The sequence below is a fragment of the Nicotiana tomentosiformis genome, chromosome 12, assembly GCF_000390325.3.
Source record: "Nicotiana tomentosiformis chromosome 12, ASM39032v3, whole genome shotgun sequence".
In the NCBI taxonomy this organism is placed as follows: domain Eukaryota; kingdom Viridiplantae; phylum Streptophyta; class Magnoliopsida; order Solanales; family Solanaceae; genus Nicotiana; species Nicotiana tomentosiformis.
In genome coordinates, this window is record NC_090823.1 from 111,729,180 (window position 1) to 111,754,593 (window position 25,414).

Here is a 25,414-nt window from a genome sequence, read left to right on the forward strand (position 1 = left end):
CGCCTTTTGCATGCACAAAATTATACTAGAGGATGATGCCAAACCCTCAGTGGAACATCAAAGGAGTTTGAACAAGGCTATGCAAGAGGTCGCCAAGAAGGAAATTATCAAGTGGCTTGATGCAGGGGTTGTGTACCCTATTTCGGATAGTTCATGGAGTTCACCGGTACAATGTGTGCCGAAGAAGGGGGTATGACTGTGGTCACAAATGAGAAAAATAAGTTGATCCCCACTCGTACTGTCACCGGATGGAGGGTATGTATGGACTACAGAAAGCTGAACAAAGTAACCCGCAAAGACCACTTTCCTTTGCCTTTTCTTGATCAAATGTTAGACAGACTTGCCGGGCGTGCCTACTATTGCTTTTTGGATGGGTACCCAGGGTACAACCAGATTCTCATTGCACCGGAAGACCAAGAGATAACCACCTTCACATGTCCGTATGGCACATTTGCATTCTCACGGATGCCGTTTGGTTTGTGTAATGCACCGGCTACCTTTCAGCGGTGTTTGATGGCAGTATTTATGGATATGGTGGAGGACTTCCTCGAAGTGTTCATGGATGATTTTTGTGTTGTGGGGGACTCATTTGAAGAATGCTTGAATAATCTTGAAAAAGTTTTGGCCCGATGTGAAGAGACCAACCTAGTGCTTAATTGGGAAAAATGTCACTTTATGGTCGAGGAGGGCATTGCCCTCAACCATAAGATCTCAAAGAACGGTATTGAAGTGGACAAAGCGAAGATTGAAGTTATTTCAAAACTCCCTCCTCCTACTTCCGTCAAGGGAGTTAGGAGCTTTCTTGGGCACGCGGGGTTCTACCGAAGGTTCATCAAGGATTTCTTAAACGTGGTGAACCCCTTGTACAAGCTGCTAGAAAAGGATGCAAAGTTTGTGTTCAATGAAGATTGCATGAAAGCTTTTGTGCTTCTCAAGTATAAATTGACAATAACTCCCATCATTACCACACCAAATTGGAGTTTACCATTTGAGCTCATGTATGATGCTAGTGACGTTGTGGTAGGAGCGGTTTTGGGGCAAAGGGTCAACAAGATATTTCATCCAGTCTATTATGCAAGAAAAATGATGAATGATACCCAAATCAATTATACGGTGACCGAGAAAGAGTTATTAGCCATTGTCTTCGTCATGGAAAAGTTCAGGCCATATCTCATGGGTGCCAAAGTGATTGTGCACACCGATCACGCGGTACTCCGCTACTTGATGACCAAAAAAGACTCGAAGGTAGGTTGATGAGATGGGTTCTTCTGCTTCAAGAGTTTGACCTTGAAATCATTGATAGAAAAGGAAGTAATAATCAAGTGACGGACCACTTGTCCCGCTTAGAAGAGGAAGGGAGGCCCCACGATGGCTTCGAAATCAATGATTCGTTCCCAAATGAACAACTCCTCTCCGTGTCTTTGAATGGTATGCCTTGGTTCGTCAATGTGGCTAACCTTTTTGTGACCGACATTGTCTCGAGTGAGCTCTCTTCTAACCAAAGGAAGAAACTCAAACGGGACAGCTTGGATTATTATTGGGACGAGCCCTATTATTTGATCTCTTTTGCTTAGGTTTTGGATCAAAAATGCGTAAAGGTATTCCCGAAAACTAACTTAATGTGCTTGCTTGTAGGGTTTGGTCAAAATGAGGCAAATAAGCCATAATCAACTCATGAAGGAGTCAAACCGACACGAATCCAAGGCCGAGACTGGAGCGCTGAGAGCGGTAGAAAAGTGCGGTCGCGTAAGGACCACTGCTGAGGCAGCCACTATTACGCGGTCCACAAAAGTAGATTCAGAGAAGCTGCTTTGAGTACTAAAATCACCGCTGACCGCATTGAAAAGGCGTGGCCACGAAATCTTTGTCGCGGCTGCGAAGGAAATTTCGCTGAGAGCGCATCTTGAGGTTCAGAGACCTTGCAAGTCGGGCTTAACTGAAAAACACGGTCCGCGTCCAAATTACGCAGCCGCGATGGAATCACACGCGGACGCGGTTGAAATTACGCGGTCCATGAAACTAAGCCCAATCCAAGCCCAGTATTGAAGAAACGCGGACCACGCTCATTATTACGCGACCTCGAAAGCTCAAGCACGGACGCGGTCAGAATTACACGTCCGCGAATCCTCGGCAGGGGCACTTTTGTCCGAAAATTTCAGCCTAGCATAAATAGATCATTTTATCAATTTTAGGTTAAGTTTTGTTTAGGAGAGCACGTTAACGGCTGGTTTTTCCCTTTTTAGGCAATTTTAGAGTAGATTTACCTTCAAACTTTAGATTTTCATCTTGTACTTTAATATTATGGCTTATATTTCATCTTTATCTTTGATTTCTGCTATTATTATGAGTAGCTAGACCCCATAGCTAGGGTTTGTGACCCAACTTTAGTGTGGGTATTTAATGGGTCTTGAATTTTAGGGCTTAATTATTTATGTGTTAGTTACATTTAGCCTAATTCATGCTAAAATTATAGAATTAGTGGTTGTAAATACTGATTCATGCCTTTATGACTTAGGCTCTTCTTGAGAAAGAGGGACTAAGTCTAGAAAAATTAGGCTAACAAGAAATTACGGTGAACTCAAGAAATTGATAGCCCCAATTAAAGGGTTAAACCTAGAGATAGTAATACCCGACTTGAGCCAATTTCACTTGTATTGTATGAACACCCATTTGGGCTTATGAAAGCCAAATCGGGCAAATTCACTCAAACTACCGAGAGGTATAGAGTGAGCGTTTTTGTGTGATGGTTATATCACGACCCCAATCATAACAAGCTTGTCCTAGATTCTTGATACCCATTAGATACTCACCTAGGCGAAAATCACTTCCCTAGTGCCTTTTAACACTTGAAAACTTTCACCATATATATTGTACTTAGCTTACACTCAGCATACAATAGTATAAAATTAGAATAGAATTAATCGCAATAATATTTGGAAGTGCAATTAGGAATAATACGCACATCTAGATTAGTTAGATACCCAACTCCAAGCTAAATTAACTCCCTGTAAAAATCGATCCCGACTTCGTTGGGTAAAACTGCATCCACCATCCTCGCTACTCTATAGTGGTGTAGGTTTGGACCCGATCAATGACTACTCCAGATTCACATGGACCTTGTTCCTCATAACCAAGGATGAAACATTTCCAGTATTTGCTGCTTCTGTGAAGCAGATTCAAGTGAAAATGAGCCATAATGTTGTAAGCATAAGATCTGATTATGGTACAGAGTTCGACAATGCCAAATTTGACTAATTCTATGCTGAAGATGGTATAAGTTATAGTTTTTCAGCTCCTAGAACACCCCAACAAAATGGTTTTGTGGAGAAAAAAAATAGGACTCTTGGAGACATGGCAATGGCGATGCTAATTGATAGTGGTGTACCAAAGAGCTATTGGGCTGAGGCGGTAAACACTGCCTGCTATTTGATAAATAGGTGCATGATCTGGTCCCTCTTAAACAAAACCCCATATGAATTGCTAAACGGGAGGAAACCCAAGTTGACTTACCGAGAACATTTGATTGTAAATGTTTCGTTCTCAATAATGGTAAGGAAGCGCTCGGAAATGTGATGCCAAAAGTGATGAATGGATCTTTCTTGGATATTCTTCACAAAACAAAGCATACAAGGTATGCAACAAAAGGACTCAATATGTTGAAGAAAACATACATGTAATCTTTGATGAATCACTCCACTTAAGTAGGAAAGATTCACATGATAAGAATAATTAAGACGGAGAGTAGTCAAAGGTTCCTGAAGAAGTAATTGTTATGAAAAACGGGAAGGCAGATCTGATGAGTCAGATCAAGGAATCTATCAAAGGATCCAAGGACTTGCGCCTAGCGACTGTGAAAGCAGCGGAGTCGTTCTGGCCAGGAGAGGAAACTGAAGATTCTAGAGTGACAGCTAATACTGGAAATGGTGATGAGGAAATGAAGGCAGCAACAGAAGAAAACGCGGCAAATAATTGAAAGCAGAATGTGGTGACTGCAGAAAATGTTATGTATAGCAATTCATGTGGGGAAGTGGGAATGTTTGGGACACAAGAATGGCAGACTAATATGGAAGAAGGGAGTTTGTTTTCACCAAATCCTTGTTTATTAGGGAGTTGTTTCAGCTGGGATGATGATGTGGAAAGTGATGTTGAGGTGTCATTGTGGAGTTATTCTATTTGATAGCTTATATATAGTTGGAGTATATCCATTTTGTAATAAGCACGTAGATTATATTCTTTTTTATCCACGTGGATTATGTTCTCCACATGGCATTTTCTTAAATCTAAAATATGTAATTATCTTTTTAATTCGTTAATTTTTTAGTTTATTTTTTCCAGATCAAATTTGTAATTTAAAAACTTAGCTGGATCTCAACTATTTAGGATAAATTTTTGAATTGGCTAAAAATAATAAAATGTGAGCCAAACGTTTTTACAAATTAGACGCACAAGAGAAGAAATATACAGTTAAAACAAACAGTCATTGCATTTAAACAAAAAATAAATAAAAAATACACAATTTAAACTCCATTATCCTGTAAAGATTTTTATTTGCGAAAAATAATTGAGCTTTCACAAAGTTTCTTTATAGATTTGACCCAAAAAAGAACACACCGTTAGAATATATAGACATTATATTGCATCTAGAGAAGAAATAAAAAAGATCATAGTTGAAACTTCATTAGGTTGGTTAAACCTTTTTTATTTGGCAAAAATACTAATGGAGCTCTAGCGAAGTTCTTCTTTATTTTATTGATTTGGCCCGAAAAGAAAATATATATAGTTAAAATAAATAGCCTTTGTAGTTTAAAAAATAAAAAGGAATTGATATTCAAGTATTTTGGCTAAAAAGTTTTTATTTAGCTAATAATGATGGAGTTCTAGTACTCAACTTTTTATTTATATAAATTTTACCCAAAAAAGAAATATACAATTGAAACAAATAGCAATTGCCATTAACAAAAAAACAAAAAGTAGAATTCAAAAAAAGCAAAGTTGCGGCAAATATGTATTGTATATTATGAAGAAACAAGAGGAAACACATGATCAGAACAAATAAATTATACTCCCTCCGTTTTAATTTGTTTGAACCTTTTCGAAGTAAGAAAGTTAAATTGATTAATTTTTGGTGTGGGTTCAGACATAGATTCTTTTAGTTTTTTGAAATAAAATGTACATATTTAGAAATTACATAAAAGTACTATAAGTCATAATAGTTTAACAATTCAAATATTTAAAAATTATTTTCCAAAATATGGTAAAAATTTTGTTTGACTCAAATGGTAAAATATTTATTCTCTTTTGAACGAATGGAGTAGTATATTATTATATGACAATTAACGATTAAAAAATATCCTACACAAATTTATTATCTTTTATCATTCCCACGTACCTAAAAGAAAGTTTATTCGCAGAATAAGGAACCTATAAATGTTTCAGTACAGAAGATGAGGCCTGAGAATCAATTACAAAAGAACGATCAAAGTGAGAAAAAGCAATCTCCTGGAAAAAGGATTGCTGTTGTGACCCCTCAAACCGAACAAACAGGAAAGGTAGTTAATATTGGTTCTTCTTCTCAGATTACAGTACAAAAACCAGGCACTATGTCATATTCAGCTCTCGTTCAGCAAGGAACAAGTCAGTTACAAATGGGGTCACACATGTGAGAACTAGTAAAGTTTTCTCTCCTCTATCTAAAGGAATTTTCTGTGTTGGTAAAGCAGGTAAACCTCCAGATGGGAGCAAGGAAAAACTTTTACAATGAATTGGCTTATATGGAATGTGAGGGGCATGAATAAGCCCTTCAAGCAAAGGGAGATGGGAAACTATGCATAGAATAAAGCTAGCAGGGATACTTGAAACAAGAGTGAAGGAAGCTAAATTTACTAATAGCCTAGCCAAAACTGCTAAAGGATTGAAGTTTGCTCATAATTATGCACATGTTGTAAATGGTATAATATGGTTAATATGGCATGATGTTGCTGTTAATATTTCAATATTGGACATACATGGACAATATATTCATTGTAAAGTTGTTGATAGAAACTCTAATTTTAAATGTGTAATGATAGTGATATATGGGAGAATACTATAGAGGAAAGAAGGGACCTATGGGCTGGACCTTTGAGGGTTTGAAGTGCTATAAATGAACCATGGTGCATCTGTGGCGATTTTAATATACTCCTTTACTTTCTACAGACAGAACAGGTGGGCAGCCAGTCACAGAATATGAAATAAGAGAATTTCAGCAAGTCTTAGACTCTCTCAACTTGACAGATATGAAAGCTTCTGGAAGATTTTTTACTTGGACAAATAGGCATGTATGGAGCAGAATTGACAAAGCTTTATGTACGGCTCCCTCGATCATGGAATTGGGTAATCTAACAGCTCAGTTTAGGGAGAAATGTTTTTCAGATCATACCCTTATCCACATTGAGCATACTAATGTTAACAAATTTATGAGAAGACCTTTCATATTCATCAATGTGGTAGCTGATAGTGATAAATTCCTGCAACTAATAGCTAGCATTTGGGAACAAGATGTCCAGGAGACATGCATGTTCAGGGTATGGTCTAAATTAAAATTGTGCAAAGACCCTTTGAAGGGTCTTATGTGTAGGGAGGTGGGTAGTATTAACAAAAGGGTAAATGATTCTAGAGATAATCTGCAGAATATCCAGACTTTACTTACTTTGCATACAAATATTGGCTTGATGGAAAAGGAGAAGGAAGCATTGGTTGAGCTTAATAAGTGGTTGGATATACAGGAAAGAATTCTAAAGTAAAAAGCTAAGGCACACTGGATAAATGTTGGGATAGGAATAGCAAATATTTTTTTGCTTGTATGAAGGCTAGGGCCTGGTCAAACAATATATCTGTATTAAAGGTAGGTGATGGTAGAGTATTGCAGAAGCATGATGATATTGAGAATGAAATCCTCCAGTTCTACAAAGGGCTCCTAGGATCTGCTGCTGACAGAGTGCCTTGTATTGATTTTGAATATTATGAGACAGGGATGTAGTCTTACTGTGCAATAACAAAAGGATATGTTTTCAGAGATAACTCAGGAGGAAATCAAAGTTGCTCTCTTTGATATTGATAATAACAAGGCCCTAGGGATTAATGGGTTTAATGCTCTATTTTAAAAAAAAGCTTGGCCTATTGTTAGAAAGCATGTATGTGAAGTTGTTCAAGAATTCTTCCAAGGTTGAAAAATGCTAAGAGTTGTGAACAATATAGTGGTGACTTTGGTGCCAAAATCTACTCATCCAGAGACGGTGCGAGATTTTAGACCTATAGCATGTTGTTCGACTCTTTATAAGATTATTTCCAAAACCATCTCAGGAAGAATCAAAGGTGTAATTGACGGAATAGCAGGGCATAGTTAGTCTACCTTCACACCTGGAAGACTTATATCAGATAACATAATTTTAAGCCATGAGTTGGTCAAAGGGTACAATAGAAAACATATAACTCCAAGGTGTATGATGAAGATAGACTTGCAGAAAGCTTATGATTTAGTAGAATGGTACTTCATTGAACAAATGCTTCAAGAACTTGATTTTTCCAGGAAAATAGTATTACGGATCATGACATGTATAAACTCAATTAGTTATACTTTCTTGATTAATGGGGGCCTGTCAGATACATTGAAGGCAAGGAGGAGTTTGAGATAGGGTGATACTATGTCTCCTTATATTTTTGTATTGCTTATGGAATTTGTCCGAGCGTGCCCGGTGTTGACTTTTTGAATAATGATCTAAATTGAACCTCTTTCAATCGGGGGTAGTTTCTAAGGCTCATTTTGAATGGTTTGGTTAATAATTTGCTAGATTTTGTTGGTTTGAAGGCTTGCTCGAAAGGAAAGGCCGTGGTTGAATCTTGTGTTGATTGCGGAGTGAGGTAAGGTTGGGTCTAAGCTTGATTTGAGGGAATAGAAATCTTGAGCTATGTGCTATGTGCTATGTGAATTTTTATGAGTAGCGACATATATGCGAGGTGACGAGTGTATATACGCCGTCAATTACTTATTTACATGTCTACCCGTATTTCATTAATTATAGCATTCCATGTCTTGATTGTTACATGACTTAATTGCTTCCTATGCCTTAAATTGCTACTTGTCATTTATTACTCTCGCATTATAAATGTTAATTTCTTCCATGCTCCCATGCTTAATTGATACTTGCCTTAGTTGTCTTACTTGTACCCTTTAACTGTCATATATTTGACTTGTCTTGTTGCTCATTATTAATTGTAGCCTTTCAAGATTTGGTACGAGATTCCTTCTTGATTTGTAGCTTTCATATTTGTTAATCGTAGAGATTTTTGTGATTCAAGTTGTTAAATTAATTGCACTTATTGATTTATTTATGGATCTGGTTACATGCCGCAATAAGTGGAATAATGGAGGATTTATATTGATACGCTGGGATCGGGTTGCGCGCCGCAACAAGTGGAATACAGGTGGATTGATATGGTGAAATAAGGGAGAATTATGATATTGACTCTGATTATATGGTGGGATCGGGTTGCGCGCCGCAACATATATATATTTACTTATTATTATTGATATTTACATGGTGGAATAAGGGAGGATCGTAATGTACGGTGGGATCGGGTTGCGCGCCGCAACGGTTTATGTGATTTCTATTCCTTATTGTATTGTGTTGGCTTTGGTGCTTTCGTACAAGACTTTAACGATTGATATTTCTGGTATTTACTGGTTTTCTTTGAGGATTGAGTAATTTCAGGAATTAGCTTCCTTATTTTGTTTCCGTATTTTCCTTTACTGTTATTATTTTATACTGCATATATGTTATTGTAAGTGACCCGCCTTACGGGCGGGGGAGCACAGACCCCTACCGCACAGGCTTATGGACAGGCAGCTGTTGTATATCAGACCCAGGGTGTACTACCCGTAGGTGGAACCCAGCCAGTGGCAGTAGTTACACCTGAGCCCAGGCCAGCTGCAGCCGCTGATCCTCAAAAACTATTGGACAAATGGACTAGACTACATCCTCCTGTCTTTGGGGGTGAGCGACATGAGGATCCCCAAGATTTCATTGAACGGTACAAGGATAAACTGTACAACATGAGGATATTGGAGTCTTATAGGGTAGACTTTTCTACATTTCAGCTAGAGGGCAGAGCCCGTAGATGGTGGCAGTCTTATGTTCTTGGCAGACCAGTAGATTCTTCTCCCATGACTTGGGATAGGTTCACCCGTATCTTCCTGGACAGGTATATTCCACCCTCACAGAGGGAAGAGTTGAGGTTTCAGTTTGAGCAGCTCCAGCAGGGTCAGATGTTAGTGACCGATTATGAGGCGAGGTTTTCTGAGTTATCTCGCCATGCACTTATGATACTCCCTATTGAGGCGGAGAGAGTCCGGAGGTTTGTTGCGGGTTTACATACTGGCATTCAGGCCACTATGGCTAGAGAGGTTGAGATGGGTACTTCTTATGAGCTGGTCGTGGAGATAGCCCGCAAGATTGAGGGTGTATGCCAGCGGAGCCGAGAGCAGGTTATGAGAGATAAGCGGTTCAAGTATTCTGGAGAGTTCAGAGGTGCTCCGTTTGGGGGAAGAGGTCAGTTCGTGAGCGGGCAGTCCAGCAGGACCCCATATCCAGCACCACCGCCTCCTCGAGGTGCTCCAGTGCGACCCTATCTCAGTACTATACTAGAGAGTTCTTATTGCCCACCAGCTATTCAGGGTACTCCCAGTGGGTATTTAGTTCCCTAGGGCCAGACTCTTAGTCAGCAGCCTATCACACCGAAGAGTTGTTACGAGTGCGGGGACCCCAGTCACCTACAGAGATTCTGCCCCAGGCTTCAGGGTAAACTAGTGCAACAGGGTCCGCAACCTATGATTACCGGACCAGTTGCTCCACCAGTTGTCAGACTACCAAGAGGTGGAGAACAGGTGGGTAGGGGCCGTCCTAGAGGTGGAGGTCAGCCAAGTGGAGGCCAGCCAGTTGGCGCTCCAGCTCGGTTCTATTCTTTTCCGGCCAGACCATATGCAGAGGCCTCAGATGCCATGATTACAGGTATTATTTCTGTTTGCGGCAATGATGCCTCAGTATTATTTGATCCAGGATCTACGCATTCATATGTGTCATCTCTATTTGCTCCATTCCTGGGTGTTTCTCGTGAGACTTTCAGTACTCCTATTTATGTATCCACTCCTGTGGGCGATTCTGTTATTGTGAACCGGATCTACCGGTCCTGTATTATTACATTCTGTGGTTAAGAAACTAGAGCAGATCTCCTATTGCTGGAGAGAACCAATTTTGAAATTATTCTGGGCATGGATTGGTTATCTCCATATCATGCTATTCTAGATTGTCATGCCAAGACTGTTACCTTGGCTATTCTAACATTGCCTAAGCTGGAGTGGAAGGATTCATCTGTTAGTTCATTTAATCGAGTTATTTCTTTTATAAAGGCTCAACACATGGTTGAGAAGGGTTGTTTGGCTTATCTAGCCTATGTTCGGGATACTACTACAGAGACTCCGGCTATTGATTCAGTGCTTGTAGTTCGGGAGTTCTGCGATGTATTTCCTTCAGATCTTCCAGGTATACCACCTGATCGTGATATTGATTTCTGTATTGACTTGGCTCCAGATACCCAACCTATATTTATCCCACCGTATTGCATGGCTCCGAAAGAATTGAAAGAATATCTTGAAGAGTTACTAGCCAAAGGGTTTGTCAGACCGAGTGTATCGCCTTGGGGTGCACCGGTATTATTTGTGAAGAAAAAGGATGGAACAATGCACATGTTCATTGATTATCGCCAATTGAACAAAGTCACTATTAAGAACAAGTACTCGTTGTTGTGTATTGATGATCTATTTGACCAGTTGCAGGGTGCTAGGGTGTTCTCTAAAACCGACTTGAGGTTGGGGTACCATCAGTTAAAGATTCAAGATTCGGATGTTCCGAAGACTGCTTTTCGGACTAGATATGGTCATTATGAGTTTCTGGTGATGTCCTTCGGTTTAACTAACACCCCGACAGCGTTTATGGATTTGATGAACAGGGTATTTAGGCCATATATTGATTCGTTTGTCATTGTCTTCATTGATGACATCTTGATCTACTCGCGCAGTAAGGAGGAGCACGAGCATCATATGAGAGTTGTGCTTCAGACGCTGCGGGAAAAAAAACTATATGCTAAGTTCTCTAAATGTGAGTTTTGGCTAGAGTCTATAGCATTTTTGGGACATATTGTATCGGGCGAGGGTATTAAGGGTGATCCCAAAAAGATTGAGGCAGTTCAGAATTGGCATCGTCCCACTTTGGCGACTGAGATTAGGAGTTTCCTAGGTTTAGCAGGTTATTATCGTCGGTTCGTAGAAGGTTTTTCATCTATTGCAGCACCTTTGACCAAATTAACCCAGAAGGGTGCTCCGTTCCGATGGTTTGATGATTGTGAGGTGAGCTTTCATAAGCTCAAGACAACATTGACTACAACATCAGCGTTAGTGTTGCCTTCTAGTTCGGGGATGTATACAGTGTATTGTGACGCTTCACGCGTTGGCTTGGGCTGTGTATTAATGCAGGAATGGCAAGTTATTGCATATGCTTCACGTCAGCTGAAGCCCCACAAGAAGAATTATCCGGTACATGATTTGGAATTAGCTGCGATTGTTCACGCTCTTATGATTTGGAGGCATTATCTTTATGGGGGTGTCTTGTGAAGTTTACATTAATCATCGCAGTTTGCAGCATTTGTTCAAGCAGAAGGACCTAGATTTGAGGCAGCGCAGATGGCTGGAGTTACTGAAAGATTATGATATTACTATCCTATATCATCCGGGCAAAGCAAATGTGGTTGCAGACGCCTTGAGTAGAAAGGCGGAGAGTATGGGTAGTTTGGCTTTCATTTCAGCAGAAGAGAGGCCATTAGCTTTGGATATTCAGTCCGTGGCCAACAGACTGGTGCAGCTGGATATTTCAGAGCCCAGCCGAGTTCTTGCATGTGTTGTAGCTCAGTCTTCACTATTTGAGCAGATCAAGGCTCGCCAGTATGATGATCCACACTTAATGGTTCTTCGAGAAACGATACTATGGGGTGGTGCCTAGGAAGTTACTATTAGAGCAGATGGTGTTCTGTGACTCCAGGATCGTCTATGCGTTCCTAATGAGGATGGACTGAGGAAAAAGATCCTAGAGGAGGCACACAAGTCTCGGTATTCTATTCATCCAAGTGCTACGAAGATGTATCGTGACCTGAGGCAGCATTATTGGTGGCGACGAATGAAAAAGGACATAGTTGAGTATGTAGCTAGGTGTCTAAATTGGCATCAAGTTAAATATGAGCACCAGAGGCCAGGCAGCTTACTTCAGCAGATGACTATACCAGAGTGGAAATGGGAATGCATCACTATGGACTTTGTAGTTGGGTTGCCGCGGACCTTGCGGAAGTTTGATGCAGTTTGAGTCATTGTCGACAAGTTGACCAAGTCGGCACACTTCATTCCGATTGTGACTACGTATACTTCAGAGAGGTTGGCCCAGATTTATATTCAGGAGATAGTTCGGTTACACGGTGTACCAATTTCCATCATATCAGATAGAGGCCCTCAGTTTACTTCACATTTCTGGAGAGCAGTAAAGAGTGAAATGGGGACCCGGGTAGAGCTCAACACAACTTTTCATCCGCAGACCGACAAGCAGTCACAACGGACAATTTAGATTTTGGAGGATATGCTCAGGGCATGTGTGATTGACTTTGGAGGTTAGTGGGATCGTTTCTTGCCTTTGGCCTAGTTTGCTTATAGTAACAGTTACCAATCCAGCATCGAGATGGCTCCATTTGAGGCTTTATATGGTCGGCGATGCCGTTCGCCCATCAGGTGGTTTGAGCCCGGTGAGGCTAAGTTATGTGATACTGATTTGGTGAAGGATGCCTTGAAAAAGGTAAAGTTGATTCAGGAGCGACTTCGTACAGTGTAGTCCAGACAGAAGAGTTACGCAGATTAGAAAGCGCGTGATTTATCCTTTATGATGGGTGAAAATGTTCTCTTGAAGGTTTCGCCGATGAAGGGAATCATGAGATTTGGGAAGAAGGGCAAGTTGAGCCCAAGGTTTATAGGCCCATTTGAGGTGTTGAGACGAGTTGGGGAGGTTGCTTATCAGCTTGCATTGCCTCCCAGTCTATCGGGAGATCATGCCGACCTATCACATGTATTAGACTTCAGCACAGTTCAGCTAGATAATAGTTTGGGCTATGAAGAAGAACCAGTTGCCATTGTTGATAAACAGGTTCACCAGTTAAGGTCCAAGAGGATTTCTACAGTAAAAGTACAGTGGAGGGGCCAACCAGTCGAGAAAGCACTTGGGAGGCCGAGGAAAACATACAGAGCAGATATCCACACTTATTCAGCACTTTAGGTATAATTCTAAACCCGTTCGAGGACGAACGTTTGTTTAAGAGGTGGAAAATGTAATGACCCAACCGGTCATTTTGACTTTTAGAACACCGTTCCCTAAAATAAAACTTTCAGTAAGTGATTTTAATGATTTATGACTTGTGGGGATGGTTGGTTCGGGATTTGGAAGTGTTTGGGTTGAAATCGGAACACTTGGTTCCTTAAGTTGGCTTTAAAAGGTCAAGTTTGACTTCGGCCAACATTTTAAGAAAATGACCCCAGAATAGAATTTTGACGATTCCAATAGCTCCGTATGGTAATTTCGGACTTAGGAGCATGTTTGAATTTTTTTTTGGAAGTCCGTAATCAAATTAGGCTTGAAATGGCTAAAATAGGAATTTAAGTTTGGAAGTTTGGCCGGGTAGTTGACTATTTGATATCGGAGTCGGAACCCAGTTCCAAAATTTTTTATAGCTCCGTATGTCATTTATGACTTGTGTGTAAAATTTGAGGTCAATCGGACTTGATTTGATAGGTTTCGACATCGAATGTAGAGGTTGAAAATTTTAAGTTTCATTAAGCTTGAATTGGAGCATAATTCGTGATTTTAGCATCATTTTATGTGATTTTAGGTTTCAAATAAGTTCGTATGATATTTTAGGACTTGTTGGTATATTTGGTTGAGGTCCCGATGACCTCGGGTGAGTTTCGGATGGTTAACGGATCAAAAGTTGGACTTAAAACAACTGCTGCAATTTTTCCTTTATGCTGGAAATTCTGGACTGTGATCGAGCCCAAGATCGAGGCCCAAGATCGAGACCTAAGATCAAGGCCCAGGATCGAGACCCAAGATCGAAGACAGGGCTCGAGGTCGAGGATCGAGGCTAGGATCGAGGCCGAGGATCGAGGCCATTATCGAGGGCCATGATCGAACCACGATCGAGGTCATGATCGAGGGCTGCCTGGGCAGAATTATAAAAGAGAGCAATCGTCCCATTCGTCATTTTTAACAAATTGGAGCGTGAGCAGAGGTGATTTTGGATATATTTTCAAGGAAAAGACATTGGGGTAAGTGATTCTAACTCGGATTTGGTCAATATACACGAATATATCAATATTTTTACCATTTAATTAATGTTTTGAGATTGAAATTTGGGAAATTTTTAGAAATCTCATAGAAACGAATTTTTGAGATTTAGGTATCGATTCAGAGTCGAATTTGAGTGAAATTGGTATGGTTGGACTCGTAATTGAATGGGTTTTCGAATTTCATAACTTTCGCCGAATTCCGAGATGTGGTCCCCACAGACGAATTTTTAATTAATTTCGGAATTTTTATTGAAAATGTAGTATTTCTTTTAGAATTGATTCCTATAAATTTTAGTGATTGTATTGAATTATTTTGGCTAGATTCAAGCTATTCAGAGTTGGATAATCGAGAAAAAAGCCTACTAGTAGATTAAATTGGAGCAAGACGATATAAATCTCTTGTCTAATCTTGTAAGGGGGAAATTACCTCATAGGTAATTAAAATAATAATTATTTCTAATTGTGGGGTCTACGTACGCACGAGGTGACGAGAGTCCGTGCATAGCTACTATTAATGCTAAAGTCCGGGTAGTTTAGGACTCAAAGCATGAATTACTTGTGTAAATTATATTCTTTGTTAATTAATATTATATGAGATATATATATATATATATATTGTGAATTGTTAGATAAAAATATTAAAGGATGAAAATCTCATATGCTTGATTTTCTGTTTAAATTAATTAATTATTAAGAGAAATTATTCTTCTTCCCGAATTTATCTTATAATAAATATACTCACCTTCCGGAAGTACATAAGAAAATATCTTCCTTTCTTATGGAGCGGGCCGAACGCCTCGGCATGATAGATGCATCTATGGATCACGTCGCACATCCCTTGGCAGTGTACACGACACTCTAGATCGGGCCATACGACCTCGGCAGAAATCGTGCCTAGTAATAATAATTATACGATACTTGGATAGTTTATTGTAGCTTATAAAACTAATTGATAAATTGGAAATTTATTGAAATTGAAAGAATTTAATTAATATATTGAGAATTGTCGCATTTGAGGGAACTTAATTATTTCTGTTGGTTAAATAAAATTATTGTTGACTTTGTGCATCATGCTGAGTTAAATAAATTCTGTTTTATTATATTTAATATTGTTAATCCTTAGTGAGTGTCAAAGTCGACCATCTCGTCCCTACTACTTCTAGATTAGACTTGATACTTATTGGGTACACATTGTTTACGTACTCATACTATACTTGCTGCACCTTTTGTGCAGGATTTGTGGCGGGTACTAGAGGAGGACCTATCATCGCACATCCACGTTATCCAGAGGCATAGTGGTGAGCTGCCTTTCTGAGCGATTCTGCAGCTACCAGTGCCTCTCTTTGTATTTTCATTCTGTCTATTTTTATTTTAGACAGTATTTGGGATTTTGTATAATCTACTAGATGCTCATACACTTGTGACACCAGGTCTTGGCACACACATTGGTAGAATTGGGAATTGTATTATTTTCTTCTATTTAAGTTAATCGGTATCTTTTCTAATTTCTTTAATATTGCTTGTAAAATAATAAAATTTCTTAGAAAATTATTCTGAAAATAATTGATATATGTTTAATTTATTTGTTGGCTTGCCTAGATGTAGTGTTGGGAGCCATCACGACCTATAGGTGAAATTGCGCCGTGACAAATTACTTATAATCTTTTAATTTAATTTAGTTTACTTTATATTGAAATTGTTAATTTGTGTTATACTCAAAGTTTTAGCTTGGTGTACAATATACTTATCTTTAATCATCTTGGATTAATTAGTTTAGTTTACAACTCTTTTTTACTGTGTCTTTTGTTTGTAACTTTGTATGTTATATTTCTTAGAGTTATAATACGATTTTTAAGTTGGTTAAATATTTTTTGGTTAAAATTGCTAAAGTTTCTGAAATAAATTGTTTTAATTTATATTGATAAATTTTAAACATTTAAAAAAAATATTTCCCCAACTTTTAGAAAAAAAGACCTAATTTTGAAGTCGTGATGGAAACAAAAAAAAAGAGCATTGTGCAAATGGTATTTATTGGTGCACTTATACAGCTGAATATCGCGATCTTTGATTGAACCCGCTTGTATAAATTTTTGGGTCCGCCACTATGTAACGGTGAACATAAATGTCAAATTTTCTTTAACGGATAACTTTTCTTAATGCCATGGAATATTCTCTATTAAATTCTATCGGTCAAAGAGGATTTATCACATCTTTATGAGCGTTATTCTTTCCGGTGACAAACGAAACAATTGCCTTAGGTCTTTGGCCATCCCCGTCTTGGATTTCACATGTCCCGATTTTGGACGGCCACATATCATAGCATTTTTTACCCTATACAACTATCAATATTCGTTTCCTATTTAATTTTTGACAAATGGACAATTGGACCATGAAAAGAGAAGGTAAAATGACACAGTTTGCTCACAAGGAGGGGCCCGCAACCAAACTTGTCAAAAGCAAAGGTTGTCCTCATACAACTATTGTTTGTTGTGCCTCATGCAAATAAATGTTTTCGATCAACATGTAGTTTTATTAGTTTCCACATTGGAATTTATTTCTTAAACATATGCCCAAGGTTATTTGACTTGATATGATGTTTAAGAAAGAACTGAATTTTTTTAAAATTTATTGTCTAAAGTAAGTTATGGGCATTTTTGTGACTGTAAATTATTTGATAAATATTAAAATGTGAAGTTTAAAATTAAATTAATTTTAAATATAAAAAAAATATCATTCCTTTGAGATAATAAAAAGAATCACATAAATTAATAGAGGAGTATATAATTTGTGTAGTTAATAATCTATTGAATACCTTAAAAAGTCCAAGTACCATGTGAGCTATTTTCTCTAAAGCTTCAATGGATTTTTATAGAATTTAAATTTGCATGAAAAATTTGAACCCTAAATTCTAGAGGATTCAGAGAATAGAGAGGAAGAAGTAGAAAATGATTTCATTTCTTAATGCACAGTTACAGTGTTCAACAGTATTTAACAAATTAACCACCACTCACGTGTCTCTTACATGTGTGTGTGTATTGTCTAAAATACCCCTATTGTACTAACTCTAATCCTCAATACTCTCCCTCAAGCTGGAGGGTGGAAGATGTCTAATACACCAAGTTTGGATACTAAAAAATAATGTTGTGCAGTAGTCAATCCTTTTGTTAGAAGGTCTGCTAACTGTGAGGAAGAAGAAACATAACACAGATGTATAAGCTCTGCCTTGATCTTCTCTTTTACAAAATGACAGTGTATCTCGATATGCTTTGTTATCTCATAAAATATTGGATTCCCAGCTAATTGTATTGCTGCCTTGTTATCGCAGAACAAAGAAACAGGTTTAGACACAGTTATCCCTAAGTCTTCTAACATTCCTGTTAGCCATGTAATCTCTACAGTTGCAACAACCATGCTTCTGTACTCAGCTTCTGCTGAGCTCCTTCTCATTGTAGGTTGCTTCTTTGATTTCCATGATATCAAAGAATTACCTAATTTTACAACATAGCCTATCACAGATCTCCTTGTATTGAGGTATGATGCCCAATCTGAACCACAATATGAACTGAGATGATCAATGGCTCCTTCCTCCATCAATAACCTCAGGCTTGGTGCCCCTTTGATATACCTTACCGCTCTCAATGCTGCCTCTACATGTGGCTGTTTGGGATTTTGCATAAACTGACTTAAAGTTTGAAATGCAAAACTTATGTTAGGCCTGGTGATAGTTAGGTATAATATCCTCCCTATCAACCTTTGATATGCTAAATTATCCCTTAATTCTGAACCACTTTTCTTCCCAACACATGTATCATACTCCACTGTTGTCAATTTTTGATTCAACTCTATAGGGGTTGCAACTGGTTTTGCACCACTTAAGCCTGCCTCTTAAATTAACTCTAGAGCATATTTTCATTGATTGAATAAGATCCCCCTTTTTGATGTTGAGACCTCAATTCCTAGAAAATATCTTAATTGGCCTAAGTTCTTGACTTTGAACTTGCTATGCATAATTGTCTTAGCATCATTGACTAAGTTGGAACAGCTTGCAATAGTCATTAAATCATCAATATATACTAGTATGATGCCCATATCTTTTCCTTGCTACTTTGTGAATAAGGAGTGATCAAATGCACTTTTTTTATAGCCACTATGAACTAGTGCATCAGTGAGCTTTATGTTCCATTGTCTGGATGCCTGTTTGAGGCCATAGAGAGATTTCTTAAGCCTACAAACTTTCAAACCCCCTGATTATGAAATCCCCGAGGCAACTGCATATAAACCTCCTTATAAAGATCTCCTTGTAGGAAGGCATTGCTAATATCCATTTGATATAAAAGCCAGCCCTTGGCAGCAACTATGCTTATAATAGTCCTGACTGTGACCATCTTTGCTACAGGGGAAAATGTATCATGGTAGTCCAACCCTTCCTTTTGATTATATCCTTTGGCAACCAGCCTTGCCTTGTATCTTTCTACCTCTCCCATTAGCCCTGTATTTAATTTTGTATACTTATTTTGACCTAATGGCCTGCTTCACAGGTTATAAGTCCACCATCTCCAAAGTATTATTGTCCTCAAGGTCTTTGATTTCCTGTTTTATAGCTACAACCCACCTGGTATCAGTGGAAGCCTACTGAAAAGTACTAGGTTCAACTTCAACTAAGAAAGCATGCTGTGAGATTAGCATATGCCAAGGTGTCAAACAATGGATGCAATCAATGACCAGAGGATTTCTTGGTAATTTGATAGTCTTTTAGCCAAACTTGAGGTTTTGAGGTTCTAGTGATTTTCCTGGAACCTTGAGCATCAATAGGTTCCAGCATGCTAGTGTCAGAAACAACTGGGATCTCTGGTTCAGTGTCTGGGATCAATTCAATTGAGGTATCTTGCACTTCATGCTCAACGTCAACTGCTTTTGTGTTTTGAGTTGCATGGTCAATCTCCACTCCTTCTGTAGCAGGTGTACTGATATCTCCTAGGACTGGAGTGGTGTCTGTAGGTTGAATGTGAGCATCTATGGCTGTGTGTGATTGCTGTAAGTCAGTAGTAGGTGTAGGTGATAAGAAGTCAGGTTGTATTGGCACAAATACTTGTGTAGGAAGACAATCTTCTAAAGTGGTTGCATTCTCTCTCAAAGGAAAGATGTGTTATTTAAAACTGATATCTGTCATGCCCGATCTCCCCTCTAGGCCGTGATGGTGCCCAACGTCGTCACTAGGTAAGCCAACGGTGAACTAGCCATATATTTATTCTTTTTAACAATTTTGAAATAGTTGATTTTTTTTATTAAGGAAGAGGTAAAAAATTTAATAAAATAAAACGTAAATAAATATGAGAGCAAATGTGGTGTATAAATGCTCAAAAACCATCAAATGCCTACTAGCATATTTTCAAAACTCGGTGTCACAAGTGTATGAGCTACTAGTAGAATATACAAAATACTAAACTACTGTTTGAAATAGAGTAGATAGTAAATAAATGCAAAAGGGAGACTCCGGGTGCTGCAGAACGGACTCAGAGAGTAGCTCACTACTAAGCCTCAAGGGAACAGGGGTGCGCACCGGGATGACTGCCAGATGCACCTGCCTCAGATTCTGCACGATTAGTGCAGAAGTGTAGTGTGAGTAATAAACAATATGTATCCAATAAGTATCCAGTCTAATCTCGAAGAAGTAGTGATGAGGGGTTGACATCGACACTTACTATAGGCTAATAATAAAATACAGGAATGCTAAATAGGCATAGAATATGTGAATAATAATATTAGCACAACAATAACAATGATTTAAATGATTCTTTAACTAATAGTAAATTCCAAAAGGCTTCCACTTACACTTACTAATTCCAAATAAATTCTGGGCAACAAATAAATTTATAACCTCTCAATTCATGAAATAATGTCAAGGGTATTCGGGCTCCAAGCATTTAAAACGCACGAATTATGTCGAGGTCGTACGGCTCGATCCAAAATAACGTGTACATTGTCGAGGGTCGAGTGGCACGGACCATAGATGAATCTATTATTGCCGAGGTGTTCGGCCCGCTCCACAAGAAGAGAGATTGCTTTATGAACATCCGATTTAAAAACTATTATACGGCTAATACACAAAGAAGCACAATCTCTACTAACAGTCAAGTTACCTCCCAAAACTCAAGTAAGTGAAATTCGGTCTTTAATAATCCTTTAACAAGTTTCAATATATTTTAGGCACTTTAATTAACAAGTAGGGTGCAAACATTATAAGTATTTCATGATTTGGGTCCTAAACTACCCAGAGTTAAGAATAATTAGTACCTACACATAGACTCTCGTCACCTCGTACGTACGTAGCCCCCACAATTAAAATCAAACAGTAATTTAAATCACCTATGGGGTAAGTTTCCTCTTACAAGGTTAGGTAAGAGACTTATCTCGTTCTCAAGCTCACTTTCAATCCGCAAATACGCTCTAAATCTTCAATATTGTGCCAAACAACCCCAAACTAGCCAAATATTATATAAATACATCAATATATACTCAAAAGTTCATAATTTAATTATTGGGGTAATTACCCACCCATAATTGGAAAATTCCTAAAATTCACCCCCGGGCCCACGTGCCCGAATTCTGGAAATATTCAAAGATAATTGTTACCCATAACCTCACGAACTCAAATATATCATTTTCACCCAATTCTATAATCATTTTCATGGTTATATCCCATTTTTATCAAAACCTAGATTTTTCAACTAAACCAATAATTTTCACAATTTTACTTCTTAAAATCTACCCATAATCTATGTATTTAACTTACATTAGATAGAAATTACTTACCTTCAATAGCTAGGTAAAAGATCCTCTCCAAGAAGCTCTAAAATCACCAAAGAGATGAAAGAAATGAGTCAAAAATGGCCTAAGTCTCGACTTAAATGAGCCTTACTACCCAGCGGTTTTCGCTTCTGCGGATCATGGGGCGCACCTGCGCCACCGCACCTGCGGAAAATCTATTGCAGGTGCCGTCCTAGCCGAGGCCACATGCCTTTGCTTCTGCGGACGGGCTCCCTCTTCCGCGGACCCGCTTCTGCGGAAGTTGCGTCGTACCTGTGCTCTAGGCTTGGCCAGCCCTTCTCGCGCCTGTGGCCCTTTCATAGCAGAAGCGAGGCTGATTCTGCGGAAATTCCTTCGCTTCTATGGGCCACATACCACACGTCCAGAATTGCTTCTACGATCAAAAGCTCACACCTATGGCCAAAATCTCGCAGGTGCGGACGCACCAGAACTGGGGCACCAGCAGTCCTCCAAGCCAATTTTTGAGTCCGATTCCCAATCCGATCCCCACCTGAGGCCCCCAAGGTCCTATCTAATAGCACTCACACATCCAACAACATAATACGGACCCACTCGCACGTTCAAAATACCAAAATAACATCTAGAAGTATGAATCGAATGCCAAAACGCATGAATCTTATCAAATCAACTCGGAATGACCCCAAATTTTGCGTGCAAGTCAAAAATCACCACCCAGAACTATTCTCGAGCTTGGAATCCCAAACGTACCTTGATAACACCAAAATCTACTCCAAACCAAATTTAAAGAACTTCAAAAACCTTCAATGTGCCAACTTCCAATATTAAGTGACAAAACGCTCCCAGGTCATCCAAAACCCGATCTAAATATACGTCCAAGTACAAAATCATCATACGAACCTATTGGGACCGTCAATTCCCAGTTCCGAGTTTGTTTATTACAAATGTTGACCCAAATCAAACTTAACCCTTTTAAGCCAATAATAAGGAACTTAATGTTCCGATTTAAACCCGAACCCTTCCAAACCCAAACTAACCATCCCCGCAAGTCATAAAACAGTAAAAGAACATACAAATAGTCTTATTTAAGGGAACTAGGTTCTAAAAAGAAAAACAACCGGTCGGGTCGTTACATTCTCCACCTCTTAAACAAATGTTCGTCCTCGAACGGACCTAGAATCGTACTTGGTGTCACGACCCAAACTGATGGGCCACGACGGGAACCCGGTACCTTACTCAACCGAGTACCAATGTAACATATCTTTCTTATTACATCATCATATACACATGACATACATGCCTAATAGGCCAACATTATCATTTATAAACTCAAAACATAGGCCGACAAGGCCGTACAATCTTTCACGTACATCACATATGTCTACAAACATCTAAGAGTACATAATTGTCATAAAGGTTGGGATAGAGCCCCGCCATACCAAACCATACACATCTAAATCATACTGACTAAACAAGAAACTCCGGAGCAAATGGAGTGCACCAATATCTTCTGCTGAGCTGATCGCCTACTTGGAGGACTCTCGACCTGTCTATCGAGACCTACGGGCATGAATCGCAGCGTTCCCAGGCAAAAGGGATGTCAGTACAAATAATTTACCGAGTATGTAAGGAATAAAAATCAGTAAATAATAGACATGAGAGAAACATGGAGTAAAAGACTCGACATGTAATTGTGCATAGCTCTGTAAGTCATTTCATTTTTATAATGGCATGCATATGCATATAAATGTCATACCATACATAGGTATATGCGTTCATAGCATCATCAAGCCTCTAAGAAAATCCCATCATATCATTTCAGCCATTGTGGGTAAATCATCAACGTATACCAGCTGATCATGTGGTGGTTCGTATATAACGCCATAACCTTTTCCCATATTTCATATACATATAATATACATATATACGCGTATATAACACCATCTGGTCATGGGTCAATGTATATGTATAAATGCATGAAATGCATAAGAAATACGTTAATAATATTTTCTCAGAATGTCATAAAAATAATATACCTTAAGAAATACGTTAATAAGATTTTCTCGGAATGTCATAAAAATAATATGCTTGTCGGATAAATTTTATCAAATACGTATTTTTGTGAGACCCATGAACAGAAGATATAATAATAATTTACATGGAGAATCAAGAATATAGACACCCCTAATATTTCTATGAATAGAGTCATTAATGGAAATTGTGCATTTTTTCATTTCGTTTGTATCATATAGATCATGCCAAAAGGAAAGAAGGGATAGCCTTAGCATACCTGGAGTAGGGAAAAATTCGTGTGATATTCTTGAGAAGGATTACACCGTACTCCTTTAGAACCGCAAAAACTTTCGTTGCTAACGCTGACTTAATAATTCTCGTAAGAAATTATTTGTTTGCAAGAATTTCGTTGAAACCTTGTAGGAAGCTTCTAAGTCTGGTAATGTCTTTCTATTCAAGACATGAGAAAATGAAGTGTTTTGTTACAGAGAAATTATTGTTGAAAGACTTTGAGGGATTTCTAATGCCTAATTGTAAGGCTTTTGGTATTTGAAGATATTAGAGATGAAGTGCTTTGTTACTATCTTTGCCAAAGCTTCATATCTGATTGGTATTGAAATGTTGGAAACGTTACTACTTTGCCAAAGCTCCACATTTGATTAGTATTGAAAATGTTAGTGTTTGAGAATGACATGTGATTTTGTATTCAAAATCCTAGGATGAAGTGTCTTAAAATCACTATATTATGTTTCCACCTAACCACAATTGACCAAGAGTCATTTGTTTGGTTAGTGTCTTGCTGCCACGTGGAGGTGGGATGGGTTTTAATCTTATCCCATAACCAATTAATTAATTAGGTAATGTCCCGTTACCCAGTAATTAACCAATTACCAGCATAATTAAAAATTATCTCAACTTAATTAAAATACTACTCACTTTTAACATACCTTATACACCTTACTATCATGGCCATGTGGTACCTTGTATGGTACTAGTTCATAAATATCGGGTATTTTTAGCTCGGGCCGTATTTTATCCCAAAATATCAAATTTCGACGAAATTCATTTTCTTCGATTTGCTTACCCTCTCACCTTCAAGAATTTACTCATCACTTATTTGAAATAGCATAATACTTATAATCTCACAATAATCTCATTCCCGAACTTACGTCAATTACCTTACGACAAAACTTTAACATACGAAAATACGGAATGTAACATCTCATTTCCGAGCTTATATCAATTTACTTATGGCGTACTTCCATGTAAGAAAACATGGGGTGTAATATCATTCTCCCCTTTGGAACATTCGTCCTCGAATGTTTACTAATGCACTTATCATTTTCATAATCCATAGCTCTTCCGAATACTTTAATATTCTTCTTGCCATTTCAGCAACTGTTCTTTGAATAAATCCAAAGAGAAGGGCATTCCCCCCTTTAAGCCTCTTTCTCACACCATGACTTGTAGTCGAAATCCTTCTAATCTCATAACTGTCGCTACCTTCTATCATGCAACCTGTACGACTCAAACTTTGTATGTGCGCCTATGCGACGCTTCTCTCCCCTTTCCTCCAGTTCTTAGCCAAGCTCTAGGCCTCACTTAGTGAACATATACAAACTTATGTCAAGCTGTATCTGGGTATCATTAGATTTACTACATCTAAGCAGGCCATATTATACCATAATTCTTACTTCGCTTTATCATTACTGACGTTTGCTACAGAACTCCAGGTTACTTTCGTTACTTATCGCATATGCATAAAGCCAAGTCTTTTAACGCTTCTTCATTACTGTTCATCTTAAGAATGATGGTCTAATCTCATCTCGTACTTTGTATATTTTATCCATCCATTGTCGATTCACCTCAATGTTGATCTACAATCTTCTATTGATAACTTGAAACTTCTTACGTAATACATTGCCATTAGGGCTTATGCTGTATCGAGGAATATTTGAAGTGATTTTCCTGATCCACTTAGGGGCGATACTGTACTTCAATAATCGTATTTTATAGCATCCCAATGTGATTCACCTTACATTTTTAATTCCGTACAATCCAAGAAATCCACTTCAAATCATTACTCAGTCGAAGGCCCAAACGTCATCCTTTATCTATCACAATCACACTTTTATTCCACTACCAGGG